The 18,104-nt window shown below is 44.1% G+C and overlaps 1 long non-coding RNA gene across 1 annotated transcript; it reads right to left on the bottom strand.

The window, feature by feature from the left end:
- Positions 1-333: 333 nt before the first annotated feature.
- LOC310852025 lies at positions 334-17,949 on the bottom strand. Its single transcript, XR_014567953.1, has 3 exons — positions 17,726-17,949; positions 11,112-11,306; positions 334-438 (listed from the first exon to the last, which is right to left on the bottom strand). It is a non-coding gene; the product is annotated as an uncharacterized lncRNA (long non-coding RNA).
- Between the last annotated feature and the right edge of the window lie 155 nt (positions 17,950-18,104).

Genomic DNA, 18,104 nt, shown 5'->3' with positions numbered 1-18,104 from the left:
AAAACTCATCATGATCTGAGACAAATCTTAGGTACCTCTCACTTCATTGACTCACATTTCTGCCCTGGCTCTCTGCACTATATTTTTCTGGAAAAAGAGGTTCTGGAACTCACCACAAACACCCCCCTTGTTCTCTTGTATAGTGGTACCTTGGTTTTCAAACAGAACGCATTCTGGGAGTCCTTTTGACTCCCGGAACTGTTCAAAAACCAAAGCGTGGCTTCTGATTGGCAGCAGGAGCGTCCTGCAGCCAATTGGAAGCCGCACCAGATGTTCGGATTCCGGTAATCATTCGAAAACTGGAACACCCACTTCCAGGTTTCAATTGTTTGGGAGCCGATTTGTTTGGGAGCCAAGATATTCGGCTTCCAAGGTATGACTGTAATGGCAATGGCACTCATCTGAGAGGGGCTTGAACTGAGTTCTGGTGAGTCCCAGCTGGAAAAAAAATCCTTGAATAATAATATTAAAGTGTTTCTGAATAAATGAAGTTAGTGGTACAAGCATCACAAATTACTCATGATCAGAATCTGAGTTACCCAGTTCATATCATGCCAAAGACTGCAGTACAAAAGTCTATGCATGTTGTGATGCCCTGTTTAATCTCCCTAAAATTACATTTATAGATTGTGGAAGAAACCAATTTCTTCCAGTGAACCAACTGTCATTAGAGGCTGTGGCACTCCTCCCCAGACCACGGACTGAAACAGGAAGTGAAAGAGACGTCTGCTGGGCTTTTCCGCACACCCCCTTCTTCATCTACTGCTACAAATCTAACTTTGCAAATTATTTGAAATGCATAAACCATGGCTCAGAATAACCTCAATTTTTTTTATTTTATTTTTTTGCTTCCAGTTACTCACAGAATTATAGCTCATAGCAGGAAGAAAGCGATGCTAATTACATTCCACCAAAGAGACATATTTCTTAACAACAATTTCCTAAGCAAGCTTAAAACATACAGAGAGAGAATGATTCCACAGTGTGCAAATACAGTAACTCTGTTTTAGAAACCCGGCAGCCTTCGATTTAGGGCACCACAGACATTTTCTGCATAATGGTAATAACCTGAGCACTCATTTGGGGAGGAGGAAAGGCATCCACAACAACATTGTACACCTCCCAAATTTCCCCCTTTGTCTTTTTTTTTATAATAACTTTTATTGATTTTTCCAACACAAAAAAGGACATAACAATACACACACATAAACAAATCAAAAACATACAAACATGTATAATTTCAAGAAGACATATTTTCATAACCTTGCTTCTCGGACTTCCCCTTACCTCCCCTTTTCTGCATCTCTGTTTTAAAAAATTTTCAGCAACTCTTTAATTAATTACTTATTTTCTCTTTAAGTTTCTTCTAACACTTAATCAATTACAGCTGTAGTTCTATATTTTCCTTTCCCTTGTCATTTTAGCATTCATCAATTTTACAACAATTTCTCAAATATACTTTAAATTTCGTCCAGTCTTCTTCCACCGTCTCTTTTTCTTGGTCACGGATTCTGCCAGTCATCTCCGCTAGTCCCATATAGTCGATCACCTTTGTCTGCCATTCTTCCAGTGTGGGTAGTTCTTGTGTCTTCCAATACTTTGCTAATAGGATTCTTGCCGCTGTGGTAGCATACATAAAAAATGTCCTATCCTTCTTTGACACCAATTGGCCAACCATGCCCAAGAGAAATGCCTCCGGTTTCTTATGAAAAGTACATTTAAGTACCTTCTTAATTTCATTATAAATCATTTCCCAAAAGGCTTTAATCTTCGGGCAGGTCCACCAAAGATGATAAAAGGTTCCTTCCATCTCATTACATTTCCAGCATTTATTATTGGGCAAATGATAAATTTTTGCAAGCTTGGTTGGGGTCATGTACCACCTGTAAATCATTTTCATAATATTTTCTCTTAAGGCATTACATGCCGTAAATTTTATACTGGTGGTCCATAACTGTTCCCAATCCGCAAACATAATGTCATGACCAAAGTATTGTGCCCATTTAATCATAGCTGATTTAACTGTCTCATCCAATGTATTCCATTTCAACAGCAAGTCATACATTCTTGATAAGTTCTTAGTATTGGGTTCTAACAACTCTGTTTCTAATTTGGATCTCTCCAACTGGAAGCCAATTTTCCTGTCTTGTTTAAACACCTCCATTATTTGATGATAATTAAGCCAATCTCGTACTTTGGGCTTTAGTTTCTCAAAACTCTGTAATTTAATTTTTCCACTCTCTTGCTCTAGAATTTCACAATATTTTGGCCATTTAGATTCCATATTAGATCTTTTCACTTCCTTAGCTTCAATTGGTGACAACCACCTAGGAGTTTTATCTTCCAACAAATCCTTATATCGAATCCAAACATTATACAATGCTTTCCTAACAATATGGTTTTTAAATCCTTTATGAATTTTTACCTTGTCATACCAAATATATGCATGCCAACCGAATCTAATATCAAATCCTTCCAAATCCAAAATGTCTGTATTCTCAAGAAGTAGCCAATCCTTCAACCAGCAGAAAGCTGCCGATTCATAATACAGTCTTAAGTCCGGCAGGGCAAACCCTCCTCTGTCTTTTGCATCAGTTAATATCTTAAATTTTATTCTGGGCTTTTTGCCCTGCCAGACAAATTTAGATATATCTTTCTGCCACTTCTTGAAACAGTTCACTTTATCCACAATCTGTAATGTCTGAAACAAAAATAGCATTCTAGGCAGTACATTCATCTTGATTACAGCAATTCGGCCTAACAAGGAACGTCTCAAATTTGACCATATTTCTAGATCTTTCTTTACCTCCATCCAACATTTGTCATAGTTGTCTTTAAATAAATTCACATTCTTAGATGTCATATTAATCCCCAAATATTTCACTTTTTTTGCCACCATTAACCCAGTTTCACTTTGAAACCTCTCTTTCTCATCATTTGTTAAATTTTTCTCCAAGACTTTAGTTTTTTGCTTGTTCAACTTAAATCCTGCTACCTGACCAAAAGCTTGAATTAGTTCTAAAACTCTTTTCGTACTAGTGTCTGGCTGTTGTAAAGTCAATACTAGATCATCTGCAAAGGCCCTCAGTTTATATTGTTTGGCTCCGACCTGAATTCCTTCAACCAGCTGGTCCCCCCAATCATATTTAACAATACCTCCAAGACGGATATAAAAAGTAATGGGGATATTGGGCACCCCTGTCGTGTCCCTTTTTCTATAGGAAGTTCTTCAGTAACCACATTATTTACAATTAGCTTAGCTTTTTGTTCAGAGTATATTGCACCTATACCATTTTCAAACCTTTGGCCTACCCCCATCCCATGGAGATTCTTCTTCATAAAACTCCAAGAAATATTATCAAAGGCTTTCTCCGCGTCCACAAATATTAATACCGCCTTCGTATTAATATTAACTTCTAACAATTCTATAATGTCAATTATGTTTCTTACGTTATCTGACATATGTCTCCCTGGGAGAAAGCCAGCCTGGTCCTTGTGAATCTCCTCCACCAACACCTTCTTTAGTCTTTTTGCCAAAATGTCAGCAAATATTTTGTAATCCACATTGAGTAATGATATAGGGTGGTAGTTCTTAATCTGGTTCTTTTCAATCTCAGTTTTTGGTATAAGTGTGATAAATGCTTCTTTCCACGATTCAGGCGCCTTTCCCCCCTCTAAAATTTCATTGCAGACCTCCTTCAGTGGTTGTACTAACCATTCCTTCAAAGCTTTGTAATATCTGGAGGTCAGTCCATCTGGTCCTGGAGATTTCCCTAATTGCATATTTTGAATGGCACCCTCTATTTCTTGTTCAGTTATTTTCTCATTTAGAATCATTGTACTTTGTTGCGAAATTTTTTGTAATCCATATTTCTTAAGAAAGTCGTCTATTTCTCCTTCATTCTCCGGCCCTCTTGCATATAGTCTTCTGAAATAACTCTGAAAACAATTACTGATCTCATTTGGTTTACAAATGTTCCTTCCTTCCACCTCCAAACTTGTAACTGTATTCAGTTTCTGTCTCTTCTTCAATTGCCATGCTAGGAGTTTCCCACATTTGTCTGCTGATTCAAATGTCCTTTGTTTCATTTGCTTAATTTTTCATTCTATCTCTTGATTCATCAGTTCCATATATTGCATCTGATAAAACTTAATTTCTCTCAATATCTCATGAGACTTTGGTTTTGACCTCAATTTCTTTTCTCCTTCTTTCATCTTTTCCAATATCTTATCTTTCTTTTCATTTTGTTTCTTTCTCTTTAATGAGTTCTGTTGTATTAGGAAACCTCGCATCACGGCTTTACTTGCGTCCCAAATTACTCTTTTCTCCACGTCTGTTTTCAGGTTTATCTCAAAATAGCCTTTTAAAGTTTTTTGGGCCTTTTTGTAAATCTCCTCATCTTTAAATAGGGTGTCATTCATTCTCCATCTAAAGGAACCAGCTGTTGTTAGTTTCATCTCCATCTTTACAGCATTATGGTCGGAGCAAGTCTTTGGGCAGATTTCTATTTTTTTAATCTTTGGAGCCATCCCACTAGAAATCCAAATTTGGTCAATTCTTGTCCATGTCCTTTTTGCTTCAGAGAAAAAGGTTTCCTCTCTCTCAAGAGGGTTCCTTGTTCTCCAGATATCAATCAAGTCCACATTTTCAGTCATTTCAAAGAAAGTCTTTGGTAATCTCCCATCCTTAGAGACCACCTGTCTTTGTGCTTTATCCATGTTTGTAGAGACCACGCCATTCATATCTCCCATTAAAATTACATTACGATCCAGATAGTCCATTAAAATCTCATGCAACTTCTTAAAAAATTCTGCCTTCCCTTCATTTGGTGCATAAATTCCAACTGTCAAGAATTTTTCTCCTTGGACTTGTATTTCAATTGCCAAGAATCTTCCTTGTTCATCTTTGAAAATTAACTTTGGGGCCAACTTTTCCTTTGCAAAGATCACCACTCCTCTTTTCTTAACTTTATCTGACGAGATAAATTCCTGTCCTAATCTTTTGTTTATAAGTAATTTTCTATGTGCCCTGGTCACGTGGGTTTCTTGTAAACAAATTAAGTCCAAATGTTCTTTTTTTAGGATATGAAATACCTCACGCCTTTTTCTGGGAAGGTTCAGTCCATTACAGTTCCAACTTAGAAATTGCAGAGCCATCTTGTTATTTAATTAATTACCTCCAGCTGCTCCCTGCGACTGTTCTTCCTCAGTCGGTGGTTTAAGTCCAAATGTTAAGTTCAGAATATCTGCTTCTGGGGTTGATTCCACCACTCCCTTTTGAAGATCCTCCTCGTATACTTCCAGGAATTGTTCTTTATCTTGCACTGTTCTTATTTTTACTTTCTTCCCTTTGAAGTTAAAAGACAAACCTTGTGGAAACTCCCACCTGAAAGGTAAATTGTTCTTTTTCAGCAGGTGAACCAGGTCCTTATAATGTGTTCTTGCCTCCAAGATGGATTTAGGGATATCCTTGTAGATCTAAACAAAGGCGTCTTCAATCTCAAGAGTTCTTTGATAATGTAGATTTAATATTTTATCTCTTTCCTCTTTGGATCTTAAGGTTATCAAACAATCCCTTGAAATCTTTCTATTTAGCCTCCTACCCAATCTGAAGGCAGCTGTTATCTTAAATTCTTCTTCCTCCAAGTTTACCTGCCAAAATTCTGAAAATTCTTTTGTGAGAAAGTCCACCAAGTTGTCCTTTTCGCTCTCTGGGACCAATCTTAATCTCAGATTTTTTTCTTTCCTCTGCATCTCCCACAAAGACAAGGCCGCCTCATGTTGATCCAACTTTTTACAGACTGGTACCAATTTTTCCTGTGTTGCTTCTGCAGTAGCTTTAGCTTCCTCAGCAATCTTTCGAGTTGTGGCGTTTTCTTCAATCAATTTATTTATGGTTTCTGTATTTGATGTAATACTTTTAGTATTCAAGTCTAATTTTGTTGACAATTCTGCCAACTGTCTGGTATTTTCCGAGCTCTGCTTTGTTAAGACTTCTAGAGATTCATTTATTTTAAGTAGTGCTTGTGTCACTGGATCCATCGGTAAATTTGTCACTTTTTCCTGCCCAGCTGCTCCTGCTGGCAATGTACTAGATAATGAGCCCCTTTTCTTTTGTGTAGCTTTAACTTTAGATCTTGTTATTATTTCTTCTGCTGGGCCACTCATGTCCCAAGGTCGTTCCCACAGGAGCAGCTTTAAATGGAAAAATCCACTGACTTGTTTTTCTACAGTCTGTTTTGCAACTATTACCCCTCAGCCCTCTAGAGGGGGTAATTCAATGTATCCCATAAGCAGAAAGAAGAAAGAAAAACCAAAAATTCCCAATAGGAAAAGTTTTTAGCAACAATCTTTCACAATGTCCAAACTTTCAATTTGTAGCTTCAGTAAAGTCCCAAACTTGTAACAAATAATGTCCCAACTTTGTAGCAAGTCCCAAATGACAGTTCACTAGCTCAGTGTTTTATTCAGGCAGCCAGCTCCAAGAGCCTAAGACGGCAGAAAACTATTGTTCTTTACTTTTTTCCAAGCAGGTTAAGCCAAGTCCTATTCCCTTCCCCCCCTTGCTCCTGCTTGCCAGGGGGGAGATTCAAGTTTAATGTCAAGGTTGTATAATTCCGAATTAATCTCTCCTCCAATTGCAGCTTTGTATTTTCGTTGCTTTAGCTGTCAAACAGTCCAAGGAAGGCAGACTTACTTAATTTTAACCTTTCCCGTTTCGGCCAAATTTCAGACAAAGTTTTGAAAAGTCCCAGTAAGCCTTTCAATCCTACTTACGGGTATTCAATTTCAGTTCCAAATTTCAGGAAGGAATTGGCGCTCTCCGCTCATGGCGACGCGGCTTCACTTCACGGGCTGGGTAGCGACTCTCAGCACCGCGCGCACACCCGATGCCGCTCCAGAGCCTTTAAAAAGGCTCTTTTGCAGTAAAGGGGGGCGCAAATGGTGCCCGCCGAGTCTCCTTGTTCACAGGCTTCCACGCCTGTTATTTTTGAGGGTCCCCGCTTCGCCGTAGCGGTCAGACCCGAACTCGTGAAGCAGTCCTCCTCCGGAGCTCGAAGGGAGGACCGCCATTAAGCGCTGGCGCCGACCGGAAGTCCTCCCAAATTTCCACCTTTGTCAATGCATGTGTTCCCTTCCTGGGAACATAAGAGGAGCCTGGTGAATCAGGGCAGTGTCCCACCTAGCCCAGCATCTTGTTCTCACAGTGGCCAACCAGGTGCTAGTAAGAAACCCTTCAGCAGAACCTGAGCACAACAGCACTCTCCCCTCCTGTGACTTCCAGCAACTAGTATTCAGACGCATTGCCGCCTCGCCTACCATGGAGTTACAGCATAGCCATTGTGGTGCATGGTCTAGGTATCTCCCACTTGGACTTCGGCAATGTGCTCTACGTGGAGCTACCTTTCAAGGTGACCCAGAAACTACAACTAATCCAGAATACAGCAGCTAGATTGGTAACTGGGAGCGGCCGCCAAGACCACATAACACTGGTCCTGAAAGACCTACATTGGCTCCCAGTATGTTTCCAAGTACAATTCAAAGTGTTGGTGCTGATCTTTAAAGCCCTAAATGGCCTCAGTCTAGTATACCTGAAGGAGCGTCTCCACCCCCATTGTTCAGCCCGGACACTGACGTCCAACTCCAAGGGCCTTCTGGCGGTTCCCTCACTGCGAGAAGTGAGGTTACAGGGAACCAGGCAGAGGGCCTTCTCGGTAGTGGCACCCACCCTATGGAATGCCCTCCCATCAGATGTCAAGGAAATAAACAGCTATCTGACTTAGAAGGCATCTGAAGGCAGCCCTGTTTAAGGAAGTTTTCAATGTTTCATGTCGTATTGTGTTTTAATTTGTTGGAAGCTGTCCAGAGTGACTGGGGGAACCCAGTCAGATTGTGGGAGGCATGTAAATAAAAAATTTTGAGGATGAGGATGATGTGTCTATTCTTGGTTTCATAGCTCAGTGAGGATTTGAACCTTGGTTTCCCCAATCCCAATCCAACATTTGGAAATCTCCAGATTTTTATATATTCCAATCCCATCAGCCTCATGATGGCCAACATCTTGAGGGTAGCAGATTCCCCTTCCCTGCCCCAACAACTACACTGTAATCAATTTATTTTATATGTTGGAAACCAACGCTGAAGTTTCTGTCATGATGATGAGTAGTCTATAAAACAGAAGAAGAAAGAAGAAGAAGAAGAAGAAGAAGAAGAAGAAGAAGAAGAAGAACCCACCTCCAAAATTGTGTGAGGCTGCAGCTGCTTCCAATGGCTCAATGTCTTGAGAGACCCTCAACTTAGAAAGCCAAGTGTTTTGACTTCTGCCGGGGTTGATAGCAGAGGGCACGACCTTCATAAATGTGCACATGTGGGAAAACAAAGTCCAAGAACAATGAAGCCTTGTGTTACATCATACTTCGGTCTGGGGCTTCATTTTTCTTGTTTTCATTGCAACAATTTACTGTCACAATGAGCACCCCCGCCTCCTCTCCCCAGAGCAAGAAGCCAACACAGACACATCGAATAAATAAAAAGAAGCTAACCGTGTAATTGTATTCGAGACATGTAGGGTTTTTTAATTGCCATTGCCCTTACCGAAAGTCCTGCCTTTGAGGCAGGAGTGGGCAGGCAAGATTAGGGTATGTTTACAAGGGCCTGCACGCAGACATACACACAGGAACCACAGTTTGCATCTGGGAAGCGGTTCCATGCACTTTCTTATCATAGGGGCTAGGAAGCAGACGCTGCAAACAGAAACCGAGGCAAGCCATTGTCATGTGGCTCCTAATCAGTGCCTCACCCACTGGTGGTTTTGCTTGTCTGCTCAGTTTGTGGGCATCTTGGCTTGGCATAGGTAGAAACTGCTTAACCACAATTAGCAGCAGGAAGAGACTGCATGTTTGACTCTGAATTACAGTGGTACCTCGGGTTACAGACGCTTCAGGTTACAAATGCTTCAGGTCACAGACTCCGCTAACCCAGAAACAGTACTTCAGGTTAAGAACTTTGCTTCAGGATGAGAACAGAAATTCCATGGCAGCGGCGTGGCAGCAACAGGAAGCCCCATTAGCTAAAGTGGTACCTCAGGTTAAGAACAGACCTCCAGAACGAATTAAGTTCTTAACCCGAGGTACCACTGTATCTGGTTTAAAAGGCTGCAGATTTCAAAAGCAGAGTGTGTTCTGGAGGAATGCATCCGTTTCTATATTATTATTCTATACTGTTATTATTGTTGTTCTATGTTGTTGTGCACAGGTATCTTAATTGAGACAGCCCATGAGCACACTTGTCTATGCACACTGTGTAGGCTTTTACAGGAGCTGGGGTCTTGATTGTGCAGGTCACCTCATGTAGGGATCTATGCCAGGGGTACCATCAGCTGGCATGGTGCAAAGTGAAGCATCACTGCGCCTTCCTCCTCACGAAAATGTGTTACAAAAAAGAATAAAAATAAAACCACAGCAGAGAGATATTAGCAACTCTGGCAGAGCAAGGAAATACAGTGGTACCTCGGGTTAAGAACTTAAATTGTTCTGGAGGTCCGTTCTTAACCTGAAACTGTTCTTAACCTGAAGCACCACTTTAGCTAATGGGGCCTTCTGCTGCCGCTGCGCCGCCAGAGCACGATTTCTGTTCTCATCCTGAAGCAAAGTTCTTAACCTGAGGTACTATTTCAGGGTTAGCGGAGTCTGTAACCTGAAGCGTATGTAACCTGAAGCATATGTAACCTGAGGTACCACTGTACTGGTGTGGTGAAAGGTACATTCTGAGGATGCTAGAGACAAGAAAAGCACCTCCTTCAAATATTGATTAATAATTACGAATGACCTCACAGCACAAGCATTGCTTGGAGAAATGTCTGTCACACAATGCGGCGTAAAGTGATACAGAACGAACATGCGAAGGGCACTTTCCAGACATAGCTGGGAGGCATTTATCCAAATGTTCCAGTGTAGCCCAGCCTCAGCCTAGGAAAAGACAACAAGCCAGGCTCACCTCAGGGTTGGAAAGCATGGACACACCATGACGTGTTGTTGAGGTTTATTTTCACTTTACTTTTTGAAGGGTGACAGAAGATTCTTTTTAAAAGTTTGTGAAAGTAACCGAGCGATGGCCGAACCCTGAGGCACAAAATGACAAGGAAGTCCGTAAAAAATACCTACAGCTTATCCCATAAAAGGGAACCTGCAGCTATAGCTAGAACTGGGCGCTGACACTGCTCACAGGGCTGGCAACCAAAATGGCAGCCCTGTATTTACGCTCTGCTCTTTTGAATGTGCACATAAGGAAACACATGATATAGTGCCCAACCCTCCTCTCCAACAGCAACCAACAGTGTGGCAGAGAAATGCAGAACACGATGGCATTATTTTACATCTAGTTCCAGCCTGCATCAATAACCAAAATATCACGAATACTAGTCTTTCATTTTGTTCTATTGTTATTTTTTAAAAAAATTATACACCACCAACATTTTAATACATCCCAGCTGGGTGGCCAAAACAGTCTGCCGTGGTGTAAAAGCAGGTTCCTATATACAAACAGGCAAATGAAAGAGCCATTTTTGGTTGGTGATTCATGAGTGGTTAACAGCGGCAACAAGAAGTCATGTGGCGTTTTAGAGACTAATAGAAAAAAATGTTGCTTTACTTCAACACAGCTTTCATGAACCCATTCCCAGGAGAGCTACATTCTGCCTCCAGGCCCGAGATGTTCCACATGCTTTAAGGTGCTATATTTGTTGCAGCAGAACAACACAACTATCCGTTAGAAAGTTTCCTTCATTATGGTTTATTGAGAGATATGTAAGCGTGTTTTTCAGACTGCAATCCTAGGCTTGCTTACCAAGGAGTAAGCTCCATTGAACTCGGTCAGGCTTGCTTTATAGGATTGCATTGAAAGTCCCCCAAAAGTTAGCTGGGTCATGTCCAATGAATTGGATCAATGCAGTATGAAAGCAGTCTCTCATATGCTTGGACAATAAGAATTCCAGCTATGTAAACTAAATGAAGATGTCCTTTTTTATTATTATTGTGAAATCTACTGAAAAAAAATGTTTTCAATGCCCTGTAACCATAAGTTCCGGTGAATGTTTGAGACGCAATGTTTACCTTGTGGCCATGGGTCAGTAAGGCTGTCCCAATGAAATCATAGGTTTATTTCTGGGAGGTGTTCAGACTTCCTTTGTATTGTGGTGAGATGCCACTGATGATGTTTCCACTCACAGATAAATTCCAAGAAGACACCCAGGAACGTATTTCCACTAGACTGCTGGAAAGACATCAGGAATGTTCTGTGTCTTCCTCCTCTTGCTGTGGTTATAATGAGGAGATGAAAACATGAAAAACAGTTGGGCAGGACAAGAAGCCTGAATTTCGCATGAGCCCCATAGCTCAGAAATATTTGCACAAGTGAAAAAAAATTCTTACTTTGGGAGCCAACCTTAAATGGGCCAAGATCCACATGTCCTACTTTACAGAGGCCCCCATTTGTACTCTTCCTGAGAGAGATCGAACTGGCAAATTCATCAATCCCTATACAGTGGTACCTCTGTTTACATATTTAATTCATTCTGGAGGTCCATTCTTAACCTGAAACTGTTCTTAACCTGAAGCACCACTTTAGCTAATGGGGCCTCCCACTGCTGCCACCGGAGCACGATTTCTGTTCTCATCCTGAGGCAAAGTTCTTAACTCAAGGTAATATTTCTGGGTTAGCAGAGTCTGTAACCTGAAGCGTATGTAACCCAAGGCACCACTGTATGCAACACCAAGCTATGTGACAAGCATCTAGTTTTCTATGTGCAGAAAGGTGCTGTTTTTATTATACATATATGCACACTCATACACACACTCTCACACACATTCATGCCTGCATATATACATACAGGAGAGCATTCAGTTCTTCAGCCTCCCACTTGAAGTCTTAATAAACAGAAGGAGTTTAACATGTCATGAACTATTTGTCAATATAGTTTTAAGCGGAGACGGCCTAAGACATTTCGACACCTGAGGCAAACCGCAAAATGGCACCCGCCTCCCTGCCAGGGTAGAAGGGGTCAGTGAAGACCTACATCAGGAACAAGCGGAGATTAAATAGCTGCATCTGGATCTGCTGCCCCTGTGGACCTGATGCCTGAGGCAGCCGCCTCACCTTGTCTTGCCTGAGGGCCGGCCCTGGTTTTAAGAACCAAGCAGTTTCTCAGTAGAACGAAAGCACTGCCTGCCACAGAACACTTTCTTTCTCTAGAATGTGATTCTCACAAATTCCTATAGCTGCCATATGCCCCCACCCCAGCTTGAGAACCCAGTCTTTATCTTTCGAGATTGCACAACACGTCATAAGATGTCCACCTGAAGGCCATTTAAAACCACTTTCCACAATAACTGTTTCCATTGTGTATTGCTGTTGTTGCATTTTCCACAGAGAAATAAAAGTCACTTGACTAAAATGGGCTAAACGGCACTCAGTCATCAGGCCATACGAGGAACTTCCGTAATTCACAGACTTGTGTGTGCAATTATATATTATACTTTCCAGTGTACTTAGGACCTGAACACTTCAGGGATGGGCCTATCTATCTCTATTGCTTCTCAAAATCCTGTCCACCAACTACCTCAAGATGCCTTATCAGGGTTTGGTTGGTGGGTGGAGGGGACAGCAAATGTATTTCCTGTGCGGGGGGCAGATTCACATGCCCATCCACTGGATATACAATATCCAAGAATTAAATTGCTTTTAAAAAGTAATTTGTTTTTTAAGAAGAATTGGCTGTGTTTTTTTTCAGATACCTCACGACAACAATATCAACCTAGGTCAAGGCAGTATCTATCTATTTTGGTATATTCATGATTGTTGTCACATTTCCTGCCTACGCCTCTCCTGATACCTGTTTTGCATGCAGAAAGTGTCAGGTTCAATCCCCAGCATCTCCAGGTAAGACTAGGAGAAAACCAGCTAGTCAATGTAAGCAACACTGAACTTGCAAAGTATTTTTTCAGGCTCAAAAGCTGCTGCACCAGAGGGGCACTGGTGGAGGAGGGAGTTGACCCTTTCTCCATGTTGTTTTGCTAGTAGAGGGGGGCAGGAGCACAAGTGGAAAGCCAAAAGTTTCCTTCTCCCGATACCATGATGGCCCTGGTTCAATCTGGGTTCCTTGCATCTGTTTTTCTCTTTTTAAAAAAAATGATGTTGAGTGATCTCCCTCAGCACACAGGTGGGAAGGAGCATATCCAAACCTGTACTGGGGAGTTTCCTCTACCTGCAAAATGAAAACAAGGGAATTGCAGAGAGCATTGGAACCTAACATGACAGATAGCCTATTGTAGTCAATGCATCAACATACTGCAGTCGCCAAGTAGGTTGCGTACCACGCATTCAATGTTACCCTCATAGGATTTTGCAGTTTTGTTTAGACTTCAGGAATCACTATTCCAAGCGCAGCTATTCCTCTACAGAGTTGGACTGAGATTTCATTGTTGTTGTTTAGTCGTTTAGTCGTGTCCGACTCTTCGCGACCCCATGGACCAGAGCACGCCAGGCACTCCAGTCTTCCACTGCCTCCCACAGTTTGGTCAAACTCATGTTCGTAGCTTCGAGAACACTGTCCAACCATCTCGTCCTCTGTCGTCCCCTTCTCCTTGTGCCCTCCATCTTTCCCAACATCAGGGTCTTTTCCAGGGAGTCTTCTCTTCTCATGAAGTGGCCAAAGTATTGGAGCCTCAGCTTCAGGATCTGTCCTTCCAGTGAGCGCTCAGGGCTGATTTCCTTCAGAATGGATCGGTTTGATCTTCATGCAGTCCATAGGACTCTCAAGAGTCTCCTCCAGCACCATAATTCAAAATGGACTAAGATAATAGGTGCTGTAGAGGAATAATCACATGCGGGAGAGAGCGGCCCCTGTTACCCTCCCTAAATGGCGCCCCAGACCTCTCCACGTCTCTTGGTTTAGAAATCCAAAGCTTCCCTTTCCTCTCTGTAATGTGTACCTTAAAGCTTAATTTCCTTCTCCACATGTGGGGCCAGCCACAATTTGCCATTGCTCCTGCCAAACTTTCTGCCACGTGTTCAACCAATAATCTTCCTATATGTCTAACATCAAATTATATGCAGGATGTTCTTTCTCCATCTGTTGCCCATTATCGTCATAGTTAACATCTTGTAAACAACTTGTGCGCTGGTATTTTGAAGTTCAGGAGTCCAGAAACGTTCCTTTCTGGCAACATTCTTACTATCTACGCAGTGCCTGTTCTGTTTTGGGAGGACAGATGACAGAGGGTGTGGGGGACTCCCTGGTCCTGAATGGGGTAACTGTGCCCCTGAAGGACCAGGTGCACAGCCTGGGAGTCATTCTGGACTCACATTTGTCCATGGAGGTGCAGGTCAATTCTGTGTCCAGGGCAGCTGTCTACCAGCTCCATCTGGTACGCAGGCTGAGACCCTACCTGCCTGCGCACTGTCTCACCAGAGTGGTGCATGCTCTGGTTATCTCCCACTTTATAATAATAATAATAATTTATTATTTGTACCCCGCCCATCTGGCTGGGCTTCCCCAGCCACTCTGGGCGGCTTCCAACAGAGATGAAAAATACACTAAAATGTCACATATTAAAAACTTCCCTGAACAGGGCTGCCTTCAGATGTCAGGTAGTTGTTTATCGCTTTGACATCTGATGGGAGGGCATTCCACAGGGCTGGCGCCACTACCGAGAAGGCCCTCTGCCTGGTTCCCTGTAACTGGGCCTCTCGCAGTGAGGGAACTGCCAGAAGGCCCTCAGAGCTGGACCTCAGTGTCCGGGCAAAACGATGGGGGAGGAGACGCTCCTTCAGATATACTGGACCGAGGCCATTTAGGGCTTTAAAGGTCAGCACCAACACTTTGAATTGTGCTCGGAAACGTACTGGGAGCCAATGTAGGTCTTTCAAGACCGGTGTTATATGGTCTCGGCGGCCGCTCCCAGTCACCAGTCTAGCTGCCGCATTCTGGATTAGTTGTAGTTTCCGGGTCACCTTCAAAGGTAGCCCCACGTAGAGCGCATTGCAGTAGTCCAAGCGGGAGATAACCAGAGCATGTACCACTCTGGCGAGACAGTCTGCAGGCAGATAGGGTCTCAGCCTACGTACCAGATGGAGCTGGTAAACAGCTGCCCTGGATACAGATTTGACCTGTGCCTCCATGGACAGCTGTGAGTCCAAAATGACTCCCAGGCTGCACAGTTACCCCATTCAGGACCAGGGAATCCTTCACACCTGCCCGCCTCCTGTCCCCCAAAAACAGTACTTCTGTCTTGTCAGGATTCAACCTCAATCTGTTAGCCGCCATCCAACCTCCAACCGCTTCCAGACACTTACACAGGACCTTCACCGCCTTCACTGGTTCTGATTTAAAAGAGAGGTAGAGCTGGGTATCATCTGCATACTGATGAACACCCAGCCCAAACCTCCTGATGATCTCTCCCAGCGGCTGCATGTAAATGTTGAAAAGCATGGGGGAGAGGACAGAACCCTGGGGCACCCCACAAGTGAGAGCCCCGGGGTCTGAACACTCATCCCCCACCACCACTTTCTGAACACGGCCCAGGAGGAAGGAGCGGAACCACTGTATGACATTGCCCCCAGCTCCCAGCCCCTCAAGACGGTCCAGAAGGATGTCATGGTCGATGGTATCAAACGCCGCTGAGAGATCCAGCAGAACTAGGAAACAGCTCTCACCTTTGTCCCTAGCCCGCCGGAGATCATCAACCAGTGCGACCAAGGCAGTTTCAGTCCCATGATGAGGCCTGAATCCCGACTGGAAGGGATCCAAATGGTCCGCTTCTTCCAGGCGTGCCTGGAGTTGTTCAGCAACCACTCGCTCAATCACCTTGCCCAAGAATGGAAGGTTTGAGACTGGGCGATAATTGACCATCGTGGCCGCATCTAAAGATGGTTTTTTAAGAAGCGGTTTAATAACCGCCTCTTTCAGTGGGTCTGGGAAGGCTCCCTCATGGAGGGAAGCATTCACCACCCCACGAAGCCCATCGCCCAGTCCTTCCCGGCTAGCTTTTATAAGCCAGGATGGGCAAGGATCCAGGAGACAGGTGGTTGGCTTCACTCGTCCAAGCAGCCTGTCCACATCCTCGGAGGTAACAGATTGGAATTGATCCCACACAACTTGACCAGACAGGACTCTAGCACTCTCCCGCCCCGGCCCTGCTCCCACGGTGGAGTCTACTTCTTCCCGAATCTGAGCGATTTTATCTGCAAAAAAATTTGTAAAATCATTGCAGGAGAACATGTGGCCCGTACTGGGCCCCGATGTTACAGGTGGTTCCGCTAAATTGTGAACCACCTGAAAGAGTCTCCTGCTGCTGTTTTCTGCAGATGCAATAGAGGCGGTGAAGAAAGTCTTCTTCGCCGTCGCTATCGCCACTTGGTAGGCTCGACGTTGAGCTCTAACCTGTGTCCGGTCAGATTCGGAATGAGTTATCCACCACCGGCGCTCTAGCCGTCTCAACGATTGTTTCATTGCCCTCAGATCCGTGGAAAACCACGGGGCTCTCCGGGCTCCATGCAATCGGAGAGGGCGCTTCGGAGCCAAACAGTCAATAGCCCTGGTTAACTCCACATTCCAGCGGGCCACCAGGGAATCGGATGAAAGGCCATCAACATGGGATAAAGCATCCCCTACCACTCTCTGGAAACCATTTGGGTCCATTAAGTGGCGGGGGCGGACCATCCGAATCGGTCCCACCTCCCTGCAGAGGGGATGGGTCGCAGAGAAGTCCAGTTGCACCAGGAAGTGGTCTGACCATGGCACTTCTTTCATTTCACTTTTACTTAGTGTCAGATCACCAACATCCGTAGAGGTAAACACCAGGTCCAAGGCATGTCCACGGCTATGGGTTGGGCCAGACTTATTCAGGGACAGCCCCATGGAGGCCATGCTTTCCACGAAGTCCCGAGCGGCCCCTTGTAAGGTCGTGTCAGCATGGATGTTAAAATCCCCTAGGACAACCAAGCTAGGTGTCTCCAGGAGAACATCCGCCACGACCTGAAGCAGCTCAGACAGGGAATCCTTGGTGCAGCGGGGAGGTCGGTACACCAAAAGGAATCCTGTACTGCCCCTATTGCCCAACTTCCAGAACATGCACTCAGAAAACTGGGTCTTCCCAATAGGACGCCGGGTGCAAACTAATGACTTCCTAAAAATCACTGCAACCCCCCCTCCCCGCCCACATGACCTGGGTTGCTGTGCGTAAGAGAAACCTGGTGGACAAGCAGCGGCAAGGACAGGCCCATCTGCTTCATCCAACCAAGTCTCTGTTACACATGCCAGGTCAAGTCCTCCATCCATGATCAAGTCATGGATGGCAGTGGTCTTATGAATCATTGACCTGGCGTTGCACAGCAACACTTTCAGGTCATGTGGGTATCCCTTGCTGATTCTAGTATCCATCCGGTCAGGACCAGACCCGGAGGCAGGGATAGTCCTCAGACAACGACTAAACCTGCCTCCTCTGTGGGGTGGGGCGTTCATTTGGGGAGGAGGAAAGGCACCCACAACAACATTGTGCACCTCCCAAATTCCCCCCTTTGCCAACTCACATGTTCCCTTCCTGGAAAACAACATAAGAGGAGGCTGCTGAATCAGGGCAGTTTCCCACCTAGTCCAGCATCCAGTTCTCACAGTGGCCAACAAGATGGTAGTAAGAAACCCTTCAGCAGAACCTGAGCACAACAGCACTCTCCCCTCCTGTGGCTTCCAGCAACTGTGTCAGGAGTCCAGGTTCCCAGCTTGATAATGCAGTGAGTGTAGGTAATTAAAAAGGAGAATTTATTGCAAAAACAAACCGCTAGCTCCGGATGGCTCTAATGCAGCCGCCGGCATTATCACTCAAGATGACCCTTCTGAAGACTTCTTCCAGGTTCTACAGAATATATTGAACTGTCTCCCCTCGGGTCTCTTGTTCTGCTTCCTATCTAAGCAGCCCTCCCATTCACCAACTCTTCGTACTTATTGGATTAGCTCCAGCCTCTTCCTGCTCTGACAGACTGTCTCCGTGTCTGTTCATGCCTGTTTGAGCTTCCTGAGAGCTTTGGCTGTGTTCCAGCCCGCTCTCAGT

Source organism: Podarcis gaigeae (assembly GCF_964106915.1).
Source record: "Podarcis gaigeae genome assembly, chromosome: 9".
Taxonomy (NCBI): Eukaryota; Metazoa; Chordata; class Lepidosauria; order Squamata; family Lacertidae; genus Podarcis; species Podarcis gaigeae.
Note: the sequence above shows the minus strand (reverse complement) of the source record. Positions and strands in the feature narration are given on the sequence as shown.